Source organism: Terrapene carolina, unplaced genomic scaffold, assembly GCF_002925995.2.
Source record: "Terrapene carolina triunguis isolate 2854851 unplaced genomic scaffold, T_m_triunguis-2.0 Scaffold26, whole genome shotgun sequence".
Taxonomy (NCBI): domain Eukaryota; kingdom Metazoa; phylum Chordata; order Testudines; family Emydidae; genus Terrapene; species Terrapene triunguis.
This window is the reverse complement of record NW_020664377.1, coordinates 3,646,956-3,664,592: the sequence shown is the minus strand read 5'-3', so window position 1 is coordinate 3,664,592 and position 17,637 is coordinate 3,646,956.

Below are 17,637 nucleotides of genomic sequence, written 5' to 3'. Positions count from 1 at the left end.
AATAATCACAGAAGCAACAGAAGGTAATATCCCAGGAACTGGGATACATTTTCCTGGGGGGAAGGAAGGGAAATATCAAAAGGTTTTACTGTTGCACTAAAGTGGATAATAAGGCAATAAGAACTATTAAAAGTTTACGAAGCACCGGTCCAGAATGATTAATCACATCCTAGAATTCTAAAGAAAGCAGACGAAACTGGAAAGCTTTTATGGAACATTTTTGATAGCTTACTAAAACCAGGGTTATTAAATGCTGGTGAGTAGTTAATGTAGTTTATACTCAGAAATGAGTGAGGGAGGATACAAATCCAGGAATTTATAGACTTGTAAGCTTGCCTTTGGTTCTACAGAAGAAACTGGAAATGTTGATGAGTCATGACTGTGTAATTTAGTAAGTGACAGCATGGATACACAAACAGAATACATTATTCAAACATAAGTGTCACGGGAAATGTAAATGATGCAAATAGGGTATAGTCTATCATTGTACAAAGAATTTACATGCACAATTCCTATTAACATAAATGGGAGTTACCTATGCAAATCCCTTCCTACTGATGCAAGAACAAATTTCAATGATATTAAACTTTACTGTTACTCTTCCAATAATGTCTACAGTTTAGCTGATTTCAAATGGTTTTCTGCGTTTATACATTTTATAGAGAAGTTTGAAGTAACACTTTTTTAGTCCTCTCTAAAATTATAAATGCACTCTGCCCCAAATAATTTGTTTCAGTATAGTATCTTAGTTGTAGTTTATCATCAGCATTTTTAATTACAATTTTTGGACAAAAAATATTCAATGTTCTGGATGATATAGCTCCAGTGAACTCTCTAGGTCTAATCTATATAAAGGTGTTTTTTTTTTTTTTAACAGTAGAGCTATTTCAGATAGGGGTCTGATTTTTTTTATGAAATAATTAAATCGGTATAAATTCAAGTGTGGATGCAGTTAAACCAGTATAAAAGAGCATTATACTGGTATAGTTTATTCCTCTTTCCATATGGGAATAAGCCAAACCAGTATAAGCAAAAATTCTTAACCTGGGGCTCATACCCTCCCTTTCTTTACGGCTGAGAGAGAGAGGTGTAAATTAGTGGCAGGGGCATCCCAAAACCTTTTTCTGTTATAATGTGGGGTCATATAGAAAGTGTTGAGAGCCACTGCTCTAACTCATTCATTGTAGAATATGTTTTTTTTCCCCATTTCTGCTTCTCTCAACTCATCGTCTTCACCCCAACCAAGTGTGTTCTCAGGTGCCTGAGCTACTTGAATAAAAGTCTAGAAGCTGCTTCCATAACTCATCCCTGCTTACCAGCTGTACCTCTGCAACAGCACTTTAATTTTTTTTGCTCTGATCTAAATAGAGGAGATTTGTGTTTTGTTTGTATGGCTTTAAAAAAAAAAAAAAGGCAAGTGAAACTGATTCTCCTGAGGGAGTCAGAGAGCTGGTCAGAGCCAACATAGCTTAGATTGGAGCTGTCCAAGAATCCCACCCATTTCTGCCAATGCACTCTAGTTCTAACCTCTGGCTAGAATGACCCAGCTCCTATCAGGGCCGGCTCCAGGCACCAGCTTACCAAGCAGGTGCTTGGGGTGGCCACTTCGGAGAGGGGCGGCACGTCCAGCTGTTCGGCGGCAATTCGGCGGATGGTCCCTCACTCCTGCTTGGAGCGAAGGACCTCCCGCCGAATTGCCGCCGCAGATCGCGATCGTGGCTTTTTTTTTGTTTGGCTGCTTGGGGCGGCCAAAACCCTGGAGCCGGCCCTGGCTCCTATCTTGTACCTCTGCTGTGTATAGAACACCCAGCATCCTCAAAAAGCGGGTGGGATTGTGATTTGATGAGGGTATAGTCCTCCTCCTCATTCAAGTGAATCTGAGATGATTTCTCTTGTGAGCTAAATCAGAATTTTTACACATTTAGAAATGAACAGCGCTAGCATTTTCTTTATTTTGCTACACAACTTCTTAATGTCCCTGCTCATGTTGCCGGCTAAAGAAGACCTGGCTTCGTGGATATGGAACCACTCCTTAGCCGGCTGTTTCACATGGAATCAGAGTGGCAAAATGAGTATTGATGCCATTTGTTGTGCCATATTTTTAACCATATAGGTTGGTTTTTGGTTTGGCTTGCTGCAATACATACCAAGGACTTCTTCAGAACAACAAAAGATGGTCTAATGTATCATAGTTTATGTGTTTCTAATGTGCCTTTACTTAAGCATCATTTATAATAATAGTAATAAATACAAATACTTAGCTCTTACACAGCACTTTTACTTGGTACATCTTAAAGTGCTTTACAAAAGATGTAAGTATTATTAGCTGGAAGGGAATTTATGAAAAGATACTGGGTAGGAAGACAGCCAGAAACTATGGACAGCATTCTGTTTACCTTTGGTACCTTTGCAAACAGAACCTAGCTGGAATTGCATAGATTGCCAGGGAAGCAGGGAAACAAAGGGAGAGGCTGGAAGAGTATGTAGCTCCCCTAGCCAAGGTCCTCAGCATGTAATAGCTGAAGAGTCAGTCCCTGGTGTGGATAGTAGGAGTAAATGTATACAAGAAGATGTGGCAATATAAAACCCATGCCCATAGAATACAGTGCCCAGCACAATGGCTGTACAGCACGGAGCACAGTGGGGGCCTGGCCCATGATTGGGGCTCATAGGCACTACCTTAATAATCAATAATAAAGAGAATCAAATAAGGGATGGCTGGGAACTTGAGCATACAATTCATGCTCCACACATCACGCTTTTTTATTATGGCTAAGCACCTTTTCACTGATGCCTTGGTTATGCAGGAGGCAGCTATGTGGGAGTGACAGTGCTAAATGATCCTGGGTAGAACTTCAGTGTTCAGCAACAACATCTGGGGCAACACAGCTGTGCAATGTGAGTGCTATCCAGATGAGATCCAGAAAATGTGTGGCAGATGGTACTGGCCCAGGGAACTATATGTATGTCCAGGCTAAGCCCATGTTCCAACACCTCAAATGCCTGTGCTTGACGAATGCCCTGTCCATACAGGTTGCTTTTCTTCCTGGTACCATAGCTAACACCAACATGTCCATGCACCCCTGATTACACTGGACTGTATCCACGCTTCCTTATATTAAAATAACATCACACTTCCATTGTGGTACAAAATACCTTCTGTGTACTGGGAATGGTTGGAATCTTAAGCATGCCTATCATTCCTGTGAAGTGGGATGGTTCATGGCTGCACCTGTGTGGTCTCGCTGACATCCTCAACCAGTGTAAGCTGATGAGATCACTATGCTGCCCGGACCATGTCCTTGAGTGGTGTCAATTTCACATGTAAACAGTTATACAGCCTGGTACACTGCCTGGGGGATAGCAAGCCACATGCACTGTTGCTACTTGATGGGAGTGAAGACTATGAATTTGCAAGGGGACATTAATTCTGAACTATGGCAGTAATGGACAGTGGTCTCAATTCCTATTTGCTAAGGTGACCTGCAAAGTATATACCAATGCCTGCTATCCTCGCCTGCTCCCCAAACTGCCTGTGTCACATTGCTGAGGAATTATGTACATTCATAGAGTTTAAGGCTAGAAGGGATATTAGATCATCTAGTTTGACCTCCTGGATATTGCAGGTCATTAAATTTCAACCAGATACCCCTGTATTGAGCCCAATAATTTATGTTTGACTAAAGCACAACTTGTGTTAGGCTAAATCATAGTTTCCAGAAAGGACTCCAGTTTTTATTTGAACACACAAAGAAATAGAGAATTCACCACTTCTTGTTTGGCAGTTTGCTCCAATCATTAATCACACTCACTGTTAAAAAACTGTGCCTTGTTTTCAATTTGAATTTGTCTGACTTCAGCTTCCAGCCATTTGATCTTGTTCTGCCTTTCTCTGCTAGATTAAAAAGCCCTTTGGTACCCTGTATTTTCTCCCCAGATGGTATTTATTCACTGTAATCAAGTCCTCTCTCAGTCTTCTTTTTGATAAGCTAATCAGATTGAGTTCTTTAAGTCCTTCACTGTAAGGCATTTTCTCCAGCCTTTGAATCATTTTTGTGGCTCTTTTCTGCACTCTCTCCAGCTTTTCACCATCCCTTTAAAAATGTGGACACCAGACCTGCATGCATTACTCTAGTATCACACTTACCAGTGCTGTATACAGAAGTAAAATCACCTTCTTACTCACAACTCCTCTGTTCATACATCCAAGGATTGCATTCGCCCTTTTTGCCACAGCATCCCACTGGGAGCTCATTTTCAGTTGTTTGTCTACCATGACACCTAATCTTTTTTGGAGTCACTGCTTTCCAGGATACAGTCCTTCTTCTGTAGCTATGGCCTGCATTCCTTGTTCCTAGATGTGTAACTTTGCATTTGACTGTATTAAAAGGCTTTTTGTTTGAATGGGCCCAGCTCAGAGGCGGCAGTTCTAGTAGGACGGTGGGGACTAATATGCCCACAATGGAAATATTGTGGGAGCTGTTCCCCTCCCTCCCCACACAATATTTCCTCTGTAGCTGGGGAGGGTGTGAGATAGAGCAGCCCAGGCCCTGCTCCTTCTCCAGCCGAGGCCCCGTGGTGCCAGGGAAAGGGGGTGCTTGGAGGTGGGGGCTGGAGGCGGACTGGGCAGGGAAGGAGCTGCATCATTTGGGGCAGAGGGAGAGCTGTTTCCCCAGCAGGGCAGAACCCACTGACATTTGTGTAAAAGCAGCAGGCAGGGTAGGGAGCTGGGGTGTCTGGAGGTCTGGGGTGGGGAACCGGGGATATTATTCTGCCGCAGACACCCTCACCACTTCCTCTGCCTGCCATGCCTCTCTGAGACCAAGGTGAGTGCCTGCCCACCACTGCCAAAGCCCTGGCAGTGCCTGAGCTCCCTCTGCACCCTGGGCTCCTTAGCATACCTACCGCCGGCTCCAAATCTCAGCCCTCCCATTGCCTCTGGCCCAGTTTACCAAGTGATCCTGATTGTTCTGTATGATTGCGCTGTCCTCATCGTTATTTATCATCCAGCTGATCTTTCTGTCATCTGCAAATTTTATCAACTGTGATTTTGTATTTATTCCCAGATCATTGATGAAAGTGTTGGAAGAGTGTTGAGCCTAGTACTGATCCCTGCAGAACCCCACTAGAAATATTCCCATTCCATGATGATTATCCATTGACAACTACTTTTTGAGATCCATCAGTTAGCCAGTTCTTAATCCATTTAATGTGTGCTCCATTCATATTGTACAGTGCTAATAAATGTCATGTGGTACATAAATTGCAAAGTTGGTGTTTTCTGAGTGAAACTTGCACATGCATATTTCCATAAAGGGATTTGCCAAAGGCCCTGATGTGCAGTCTCTGTTATTCCAGCTCTTCTCCTGGGGTATCTTTCAGTACCCACCAGACCTGCTCCACTGTGCACTTTGCAGGTAAAGCATGTGGAGCTGCAGTGCTCAGGGATGGATATGTTGAGTCCAATCTGGCTATTTTATTTCTTGCTCAGGAATGCCTACCTATCATTACCTTGGTGCTGTGAACATAGGTCCTCAGCCATGATGTGAATATTGGCCAATTTAATGCCATTAAACGGAGCAAAAGGTAAATGAAAAATCTGAATTATTTTGTTCAGACTCAGAAGATAAATAGTCACCTTTACTTCATATTCCTTTGCCAAACTATTCCCTTTAATGGTAATATCAGTGTGTGAATTGATCTCCCTTACTCAATAAACAAAACACTAAAATGATAGAACTAAAAGCCTGCAATTTTTTGCTTCCTTTCGAAAGGTGACAAACATCTCTCACAAATCAATGGAAATAGTGCCAACTTAATTCTGGGCTTTTGCAAATCAGACAGATTTCAATTTCTGTGATAAACATCTTATTTTTCAAAATAGAAAAACACACTCAAGTTTTTTGCAGACGTGTTTTTGAAGAGAGAAGAAGAGACAGTCTCGGGCACAGAAATGAGCAGCATGATCTACAAAAATAAGAAGAGTCCAAAAAGGTATGGCAGAAGCAACAACATTGGTTCCCGGTGGGTGAGGTAATGCTGAGTAATGGAGTGACTGCTCAAGACTATATCTCAGTGTGTTTTGATCTCCTTGATCATCCATATTGCTTCTCCTAATCTCTAATTAACCTTATTGGAGATGGAAAATCTATTGCCTTAATATCCAAGATTACCTAATGTAGCCTTCTTTGACTCAGCAACAAATCACATAGGCCACTACAAGTTCAATACAGGATCAGAGGCAAAAGTCAATTAAATGCTCCAAATATTTTTTTTGGAAGCAAACTGCAGACCTTTATCTCATTAGAAGGATTTACAGATTATACTTGGCACTGATAAATGAAGTATCAATTTAATGTCTGACATGTCTCCTGTCAAAGGATTAAATTCTGCATTCGCAGAGGGATGGTAATGATCATCAAATAGGTATTTTCTGTCTCTTCCTTTTATGAAAATAATCAAAGCGATCTTGTGTCCAATGAAAACAAAAGGGAAACAATATGGAAGAGTTACCCTGAGGAGAGAAAGACCTAGCAAGTGCTCTCAGAAGATTGATACAAATCCATTAATGCTATACATTTTCATTGACTACAATGTGATATTTAAAAAAAACAAAAAAACAAACCCATATTGCTTATCAAAATCTGCAAAAGTGTCCAAAGCCAAATAATTTATTTTAAATAAAATTTATTTTCAAAAAGCGTGATGCTGTACTACAATGCCTCCCTTTCATCCTCCAAAGTAACCACAGAAACATAAGATTAATATTTAAAATTAAAAGAAAAATTCTTAGGCTAAACACACGAATAGAATCTATCTATCATTGCCCTTTTGGTCTGAGTGGTCAGGTTGTTTCCATTAGGATATGAAATTCATGACGAGTCAGGTATATTCGTGGTGTAATCTTGTGTATTTACAACAAAAATGTACGCAGAGCCCTGTTTCTCTGAACACAGTATAAACAAACAACAGCAGGCAGTTTTCTTGTTCAGAAATCCCCAAGTCTGCTACTCCAATGAATTCTGCACTCAAGAAGCCCTGTCCCTCTGCTTCCTCTCCGCATCATGCTCACAAATCCTTCTTATGGCTTTTTTCTCTCTCCAACACAAACAAGCCTGCCACTGATATCGTAGCCCTTGCATGTGCAACCAGGGAAACCTCTCATTTCACGTAGCTTAGCTCTGCCCTGCCATGCAGCCTATTGCCTTTGAACACAAGTGACACAATCCTGACCATGACTGACTGAGCACTATAGACAAGGGCAAATTGTGCTGAGAAGTGGGTTTCAGGAAACTGTGCTCAGCATTACACTGGTTTTCCATAACCGGTTGATACAATGTTAAACATGGCATCCCTATGTTAAGACTGCACAATTTTCTTTAACATTGTGCTAGTTAACACAACTCCTCAAGGTCATGTTCTGACACAACCCAATTTTCTAGTGGAGATAATCTTTCATGGTGCAATAGGAGAGAAATAACCTTAAAAATAAATAGGAGAATATGGTTGAAGATCTATAGAAATTGACAGAGGGGCCCTTTGCAGGGTTGGTACCTGAAACTACTTTAAATTGAATTTTTTAAGCTGTCTTTGTTTCGGCTGACAGGGTCCCTTTAAAACTAAGCAGGTCATGTAGCTAAACTAAGCAAGAGCTGGTCTTCTGTATGAATTGCTGTGAGTCATGTTTGTACTCACAGGGAATAGTGTAATGCGTTAATTGAATTTCTCTCACTGATTTAATTTTCAATTGACAAGTAAATAGGTCTGGTTTAAAAAAATTAACATAGAAAAAGAAGCTGTCAGTAATACTTTGATGATAAATTTCTCTGGTGCACATTTTCCCCTCTTTCTCAGATCAACAAAAATTGCAAGGTCTTAAAATTTGCAGCATTCTCTTTTCAATGAATGTTACCACGTTTCATTGCATTAATTTGATGGCTCAGTATTTTGGCACTTATTTCCAGAGAGATTTTCTTCACATCTTTATATAAAGCTGAGTGTTTCCAGGAATTTTAACACTTAATAGAACTACTAGTCATTTTCATAACCCTGACCCAAGCCCCAATACAGAACGTACAAGTAATGCAAAATTGATAGATAAGAAGCCCAGTTTGAGAGCAACATGACTACATCTTAGAGGTCAAATGCTCCCATCCACTTACAGGAGCAGAAGGAAACTGGAACCTCTTGATGTCTATCCAGGGGCATGGAAGTGGAGTGCATGTTCTTCTAGTTCCCCAGACTACACAGGAACTCCTCTCTTCCTTCATGGGGTTTGGACTCCACTGCTCAGGTGGGGGAACACCAAAGGTAGGAAGGGGTTGTGACTGTGGGCCTGCTGTACAATGACATCATTCCTCCACCCCAGTTGCATGGGGCCAAGCAGCACAAGCTCTCATTGACTGAGTCAGCATTAACATGTGCTGATTCCCATTCCACATTGGAAAAATTATTGCGAGGGGGAATGACAGGGGCAGGGATGATATGGGGAGCCTCTGGACACAGAGTTTCTTAGAAGCCCAACAGCCAAGGAGCCTCAGGAAGCAAGAGTCAGTGCAGAGGAACAGAGTGTCTGTGCAGAGGGCCTTGGCTTCTGGTGGCATCTTGGAAATCTGTAGGCTGCTGAGCTACTGCCATTTCAATCCTTCCCCACTTCCTGCAATAGAAGAATTATGAGGAAACACTGCACGTATCAGCTCATGGCGTTCCCAGTGCGCTACCTGAATTATTCCCAGGCAAGGAAGCATGGTGTCCAATCTGGTTTTGTTTCAAACAGGTTATTTTATTTCAGTGGGACATTCAATCTAAAAAACCTTCCCTTATTTAATCATAACCTCATTTGTGTCCATAATATCCCCTTGGAAATTTGAGATGGAGGGCCCTGATTCTCCACTATAGTCGAATTGCACATGGATACAGGAGAGTGGTGGTGATAGGGAGCCAGTTGCTGCTCCTTGATCTTTAGCTGCCCAACTCCAGTGGAAGTTAGAATAGCCCACCCCCAGGTCTAACATCTGCTGCTGGTAATAGAACTTACAACAACGAAGGATCAGGCTTAATGGAGCTTTACTCTACCGCACCTTCTTCTGTCTATGCTCTGTCTATGACTCATCCATGTAACATGCCTGACATACGCCATGCCTCGCCTTGCAATAGAGGGGAGTGCATGAGGGGGAGAGAGACAGCTGGTATAAGAGGTGGCAGAGTGATCTCTGCTGTCTTTCCACAGACAGAGAAAGTTCCCCTATGCAAGGGAATTCTCCACTGGCTATCTTTAGCCATTTTAAGATGGCTTTTTGGTTTGTTGTTGCTCAGCAGTGTTGGCCTAGTAGTAATACTTATTTTAGAAAAAAGCATAGTCAGTCACTGGCTTGGGAAAAACACACATATAAAGAATGACCCAGGCTTTGTAAGCAGATATAAGGGGATAAACTGGCTCTATAGGCCAAATTGGGGGCCTTCCAACCTGGACAGCATCTCTTTAACTTTCCATAGAACAATGTATAATGACAAATCTGTTATAATTTGTCATTATAATACTGCCCCTTCTCCTCAGGTTCTATATGCCATTGTGGATGGAGCTCCCATGACTTTCATGGAGTTGATCTGGGGTGACTTTTCTATGTGTATGTAACCAAACTTCTGTTGTGTATTATTATTTCAAAAATCCCTTTAATTAGAAACATTAATAATTTACTTCATAATAGCAATGAATGGCCTCTGTGCCGTGTTTCTCTTTATGTGGACATGTAACATTAATCTCTGGAATTAATTGTGATTGCTCACCTCATTGTTTTCCTTTGAATAGTGGACTTTCAAAACAAAAAGTTCATAAATGTATGAGGTAATAATAACAATATTTTACTACACACAGTTGATATTTTATTTTTTACTAATCTGTAGGCACTATGTTATTGTAAGTTACACAAGATAGACAAATGTAATGGTTGATTGTAATAGTTTACTGCTATAGCTACCAGGCATCCCACATCTCTACATTTCCTAATGTACTATTAGCACCAAGCATGCACAGAGCAAAATCAACACGCTCTTATCTTTCTCTTAAGGACGGCAACTTCACTATTTATTTAAAAGAAGAGCCAGAAGTAAAGGACTCATCTTGATGGCCTTTTCCCCATCCCACTTGTATAGATACAAAACTAAAGTAAATCTCTTCCATAGGAAGCAGATTTGTACAAAGAACATGCTTTCATCATGTATAGAGAGGAAAGGCTAGACTGGGGTACACCTCAGGCAATCTAGGACTGTATTCCCAATAGAGCTTGAGCATGCATTTATTTGCAGGCACCATATGGCTTTATCATTTGTTAATAAGCATTCATATGAATAGCTCCTCATTGTTATCAGAAGAAGATAATCCCCAGGTGAATAGAATGTTGACATTTGTGTAACCACTGCAGTGGTTAATCACAGCATAAGCATGAGCAACAGACTTGGCTGGATAGACACACAAAAATGTCCTCTTCGATGATGACATTGAAAGGTGGTTTGTTGGCTTCTAGATGCTAAACTGAGGGTCACTGAAGAGCTAATATCAAACCAGTTTCTGAAAAATGCAATTGAACAGTTGCAGTTAGAATCAGCATTAACTAATGCAGATTCCTCCTCCACACTTCTGAAAACCTCTCTAGGGTGAGTTCTTGAGATACCTGAGAGCATGGCTTTGTGCCTGACCTACAACATTTGGTTCTGGATTCAAACTTCCCCAAAGACCGGTGGTATTTAGAGCTGGTGTTTTAGTATGGCTCATTATAAAGATGGGGCCATAAATAAAGTCGGGGTCTGGATGTGAACTGACACAAAGTTTAGATGGTCTTTGGATCTGGAGCTTCGATTTGAGCCCATTTGTGCCAATTTTTGATGAATTAGGAATACCTTATTGCAAAGTTTACAGTCATTTCAATACAGCTCTTAATGATGTTATCTATCACAAGGAATTTCATTTAATATGAATAAAATAGATGCAGAGGCTATGTAATAGGAAACATCCAACAAATACTTCATAGTTTACAGTTCTTTTACTCTGCCTCAGTATAGAAAGCTGTCATTGTTAAATGAAAGACTAATTTCAGAAGTCACTGTAATTTTTTCCTGTATAATGCTCTGTGTGATTATCAAGCTAATTTACAATAGGAAGAAAAAAGGAAAAATTTAAAGCCTTCCATTTTTCTAAAATTGAATTGTGGCTGATGTATAGATTAAACCTCTGATGTGCTGCACCTTTAAACTAGTTAAACTCCACAACCCCTCTCTTCTGTGAAGCCCACAAACAATAACCCAACTCAATAAAATTACTGTCACTTACCCATAAAACTAAACAGATCTGAAACCAAAACAAATATAATGCTAAGGCAAAACCATCTTTTAGGTCTCCCAGTGCAGTTTATGTTGACCATCTAGTTAGATAATAAGCACATTGGGCTATTTCGTGGATCAGAAATATTGAATGGCTATCTATTCAGTGACCACCATTTATCCAGTGCACTAAATGAGGCAGAAGTCCTGTGGAAAAGTAGTAGGTGCTTATGTAATTAAAGACTATTCATAATACATACACACAAGAGGGCACAGGTAGCCTTAATTCTGGAATTTCCTAAATTTTGAGGGCTTGACTTTGCAACTTTAACATTCTTGCAATGTCATTTTTGGGGATGTAATATGAAAATGATAATACTATGAGGTATCATGCTAGGGCCAATGCTGTTTAACTGTCGTTATCTAGAAAAAGGAGGGAGCAATGAGGTGGCAAAATTTGCAGATGACACCAAATTATTTAGGTTACTCGAAGACGGAGGAATTCCAGAAAGCTCTAACCAATTTAGGTGAGTATACAACACAATAGCTAAAGTATGTCAATGTTGATAAATGCCAAGTAATGTACATTGGAGGGAGTAATCTGAACTGTCAAAAACATTGCTAGTTCCTAAATTAGCTGTAGCAAGTCAGGAAAACGACCTGAATATCATTGTGGACAGCTCAGTGAAAACCAGTGGTCAAAAAAAGCAAAGCAGCTGTTAGGACACATAAGGATTGTGATGGAAAATAACACTGAAAATATTAGAATGTCATTATAATTTAATATATGCAGTGTTGTTGTAGCCATATTGGTCCTAGGCTATTAGGGAGACAAGGTGGGTGAGGTAATATCTTTTATTGGACCAACTTTTGTTGGTGAGACAGACAAGCTTTCAAGCTTACACAGCTTCTCTTCAGGTCCAGAAGTTGGCCCAATAAGAGAGATTACCTCACCCACATTATAATTTCATGGTATGCATGGTATAGTATGTTCAGTTCTGGTCACCCTACCTTTACAAGGATATGATATGTAGAGGTGGCTCAGAAGCAGGAAATGAGAGTGACCATAGGTATGTAAGAACATCCAGAGATGGAATGTTTAATTAAGAGAGGAGATGAATACGAGGAGTATACAAAATAATTAATTGTCTACAGAAAGTACGTCACATTTTTTTTTCTCATAATGCAAGAACAAAGGGACATTAAATGAAACTGAAAGGCAACACATTTCAAAATGACAGAAGGAAATACTTTTCCAAGCAACACACAATTAACCCTTTGGAGCTCATTGCCACAAGATATCAGTGAGGCCAAGAGCTTAGCAGGATTCAAAAAAGGGCTGGACATTTATATGGATGATGAGAACATCCAGGTTTACATTAGTAAAGTTTACACTTTAAAAATCCAAAAGATTGGAAGAGACAAAAACCCTCCTGCTTCAGAACCTAACCTAACTTCTAAATGAATGGATTAGGAAGAAATGTTACCTACTGTGGCAAGACATCTTCTCTGCCTCCACAGGCTCAGTGCTGCCCCCTCTGCTGGTGAGGGCCTGGAGTCTGATGGGAGGACAGTGTTGTGGAAGGGACTGGACCTTCTTCACTTGGGAGATGTGACAGACCTGCAGGGAGGGGCCCATTTGTTTGGAAAATCTATAAGGAAGATTTCTTCACTACCTCAAAAAACCCCCAAACAGTAGTAAGTTAGCACTTTCCCTATCCTATCACCTATAATATCAATAACAGTTACCTTATTTTTTCTACCTCCTTCCCTCATATCCAAACAGTTTTAAATTCTGTATCGAGCATATTCAGCATCGCTAAGGTTAATCTGATTTGATCTTGTCTTATTCCGTATATTTAGACATCTTTATCAGGCACTACAACTTGAAACAGAGATGTCCCAGATACATTATATAACAACAAAATTACATGCCAATGTAAAAATTAACTTGTAATAACTTGACTTATTGCTTGGGCTTGAGGATCAGCATGATCCTGGCCTCCTCATCCACATAAAAATTATTCAGCCGCAAAAGGCCCTTGAGCATAACATGACATTTACAGCATCTATCTGTATTTCTTGTTTATTTCTCATAAATTTCCTTTGGTAATAACTTGATAACTGAGAAACATTCTGCAGCATCCAAATACAGTACACGATTATCCCATATTTTATACAACACATGTTAAAGTAATTAATTTTCCCAGGCAAATGTCATACCATTTAGTTCATAGTTAAGAGCCAAATATTTGTGCACTCATTTGTTAGAAAGATATGCATAAGCACAGAACACTTTAGTTCCATTGTACTGAACAAGTGTAATTTAAAGGGACACTGTCACGGCTGTTAAGTTCTTAACTTTCACATTAGTTGTTGTTCCAGTTAATTGCAATTCCCTTAAGGATTCTGCCCAATTTTTTTTTTCTTTTTTTTAATATCCTTGCTACAGCATTTAACATGAAAAAACAACAAAAGACTAGACCCACTGTGTTGTGGAGTGCACTGCAGGCAGTCTGATATTTGTGTCCTATGGTGCCAGAAGGACATGTTTTATTTTAACCCTCTCTATCCTTTTTATTGACATGATCTTGAGCCTGCCCCATTTTTGGTTTGGAACCATAGCAATTAAGAGCCTGTAGGTGACTCATAAAAGCAACTGCATTTAATAAGAACTTGAACAGAATTGCAAGTTGAAGAAAGAAACTTCTTTAATCTTTCCCCCTCCCGACCGCACCCCCCAAAACAATAACAACTCTGGAGCAGCAATTCACAAGACAATACCCTCCATCAATGAAATACAAGTTAGCAGCATTACATCATCAGAACAATCTCCCATTGGTGAATCATGCTCTGAAGGCATGAAACCATTTCTGGCATTTCTCATAGCTGTTTATTTCCAAATGAACTCTTTTACATATACTACACCCTATAATACAAAAGACCCTCACACTGCTATATTTAAATTGGAACTGAACAAACCAGTTCAGTGCACTGAAGAGTAAAAATACACCTGAGCAACTACAAATTCTCCTCTCACTTGACAAGATTGGATTTTCTGAACAAAACCAGAACTTTCCATTGAAAGTTCCAGTTCAACAATTCTAACCTGCACAGCCTCTCCTATTTCCTGCATGGCCACTTGTTCTTCAGCATGCTCAACATGCTTCCAACAGCTTTGGAAGCAGGGGGCCTGATTCTCTTCTCTTACATTGGCTTTCCACCAGTGTAAGTCCACTGACTTCAGTGAAGTGAGAGGAGAGGTGGGCCCATACCTCTTGTCAGTCACTGAAAGCCAGGCAGTGCTGCTTCTGGAAGGACTGATTCAGAAATGGGAACGGGTGGTTTGGCAAAAAGTATGAGGAGGACTGTCAGACATAAAAGCAAAACATGAAGCAGATGAGAAGATATGGATGGTCAATGGGAAGAAATACAAAAGAGGCCATGAGAGTAAGGGGGATCAAGAAGAGAAAGAAGTAGCCAGGAAAGGGATGATGTGGGGAGGGAAGAAGGGAACGTAAGAAATACAAGACAAAGGGGAAAGAGGACAAAAAGAGACAGGAAGAAGTGCACAAATAAGAAAACAAAAAGATAAGAAAATGAAAGGCAGCATGAAAAGAGATGGGGTTATGAAACATCTGATTTTATTCAGATCTCTGGGGCGTTCACAGATTTTTGAATCCTTAGAGTTTCTCCCAGCACTGCTTTTAGTGCAAAAATGTACCAGCTGTTTTAATATCTTACACTGCATTAACAGTCTGTATGGACAATATGCTATCCTATTCCAGGCAAAACAGATGATTCCTCAAAGCAGCTTTGATCAATACCAGATCCTCAAAGCAGCCTGCAAGGGTAGCTTGAAAGCTTTTTATTTAAAAAATAAATGGCATTTCCTCCTCTATTTTCTTAATTGAAATAGATACTGAATCTAGGACACAGTGTACCAGTAGCATGAGGGTGGAGTACAAGTACATCCTTAAAAAAGCCTTGATCAATATTAGAGTCTCAAGATTGACTGGAAAAAGGAAGCTTAAACATAGGCTTGGGAATTTTTTAAAATGTTTTTGTTTTTATTCATCAGCCTGTTGACGTCACCAGGCATCACCATCACGCCAGGTGACTCAGGAGGGTGGAAAATCACAAGTGTCAATGAAGCCTTCCTGCACTAGGCCTGAACCAAACTCCTTCCATGTTTAAACTCTAATCGACCTCAAAAGCCAGGTGCAAGTGAAACGTGTAAGCAGCTTGATATCAGTGGTAATGATATCAAGTATAATGAGGCCTGCATACCTCTGGCCGAAGGAAATCAAAGGAACGGGACAAAATAGTAGTTCAAGAAATTGCTATTTGCTTAGTAATTGTTACCAGGGATGGGAGGGGTAGAGAGAGAGGAATGGGGGGAGGGAAGGGAGGGGTAGCGGGGAAAAAAAAAAAATAAAGCTTAACTGCAAAAAATATAAAAAAAAAAAACTGTTTCTATTAGTGTGCTCAATTTAAAACATGCCTGTCTCCTAGCACCGCTTTAAAATCTCAAATAAACTTTGTTTGCTTCTCCACCTGGTGTATTTATTGGCGCAAAGCACGCCGGGCCACGAACCGCTGTTGCTTTGCCTCGGGCACCTCTGTGCCAGCAACAAGCCTAAAAGCTTAAGCTGTGAAATGCAGAATTTGGAGGAGAGAGGGAACTGGTAATTCCTTCATGCAGCTCCAATTGATGTCAAAGCTTCAAGGCAGCCTTCAAGGGGAAACTTGGAGAAATGCCTGGGGAATTTTCAAAGGCAGTAGGCAGCAGGTTAACAACCCTTGATGAGCAGAGACAGCAACTGGGCTTTTAAGCAACTTGCTGTATTTCAGTTATTATATTTGATAGTGTTTACAATAGAGTATTCAGGCTGCAGACAAGTAACCAATGGTGGAATCAAGAATAAATTTATCTGGGCACTTCCTCTGGGCCAAATCTGTAAGTTTTGTTACCTGGGCACATCCCACTACACAAAGCAGAAATTCACAAGATGCATGTGCTGTGTGTAGTTTGTGTACTATCACTGAAGGGAAATTTTACCCAGTGATTAAAGTAAAAGGAAGTGTATATAAGCAAAGTACAGCCCCCTCCCCGCCCTCCCAATCCTCGGTTGGTGCAGTGAGAGTTCCTCCTCCTCTTTCATTCTACTTTAAACTCTGATGTTGCCATTCTGTTTTTTAGATACTGCACCTTTAAATATAGAGGCCTCTCCTTGGCAGCTGCAGGGTTGGCTGGGGGACAGATTGCCATTTTGCATTTCAGTTCAGTTGCAGAATGTCACAGAGGAAGTCACAGGGCTCTCCCGCCTCATGGTGACTTTACATTAGTTCTTTCTCTGCAGTTTCCAAATCTAAAATAAATGTCACCTAGATTGAGAAATACATGCTTTGTGTCTGAGAAAATATAATAGGGAGGCCTCAGTAAATGATGAAAAAATGGTTATTGCTGCTGAGCAGTGTATTCATACTTCCCTTTTGCTTGTGTTTGTCATGTCACTTGGGGCTAGAGCTTTCCTAGTCTTCCCAGCAGTTGCTGTGTGTTTTAGTAAAAGTGTGTCTACAGTTTTCCTGCAAAATCTGCATTCCAGCTCTGAGTTTAATCAGATGTTTTACTTTCAGATGCATCTCACATTGGCCCATAATGTGGGGGTGAGTAGGATCTGCACAGTTACAGCATATCCCAGGTCACACTGAATATATACAGTGGCTTCACTTTAAAAGTTTCTGTCAGTTGGAAAATATTTGCTGCTTTTACTGGTGATCCCCAGTATGGGTATAATTTTCAAATGCGCTCTGTGTAGGCCTAACTCTGCTTTTTTTGAAGTCAATGATGACATTCCCACTGATTTCAATGGCAGCCACGCTGACTTCTTCTGATCACCTCTGCCTACATGTACAGGGTATGTATATCAAACTGGTAAGAACTTCAAAACCTGTAGAGACACTTTAAAAGCGCCACTGTACCTGATGTAACTTTACATCCAAGTCTATCTCATATTCATGCTCATTATTATGAAATGGCAAGCGTTTACTATGAAGTACCGGTATTTCACATACAAGCTCAGATTCTCCCCTGTGTTAGGGCAGCTTAGCCAAAGTAACTAGCCACAGGAAGGTCTCTTCAATGTAGGGGGATCAGCCAGTAGTTTAAAACTGGCATAGCAGCTCTTAAACCATTCCTCTCTCTGCAGCTAGGGTGACCAGACGTCCCAATAAAATTGGGACTGTCCCGATATTTTGGTGTCTGTCCCATGTTTTTTGCTCTGCGGCGGGCACCCCTTCCCCCACCCCCCAGATATT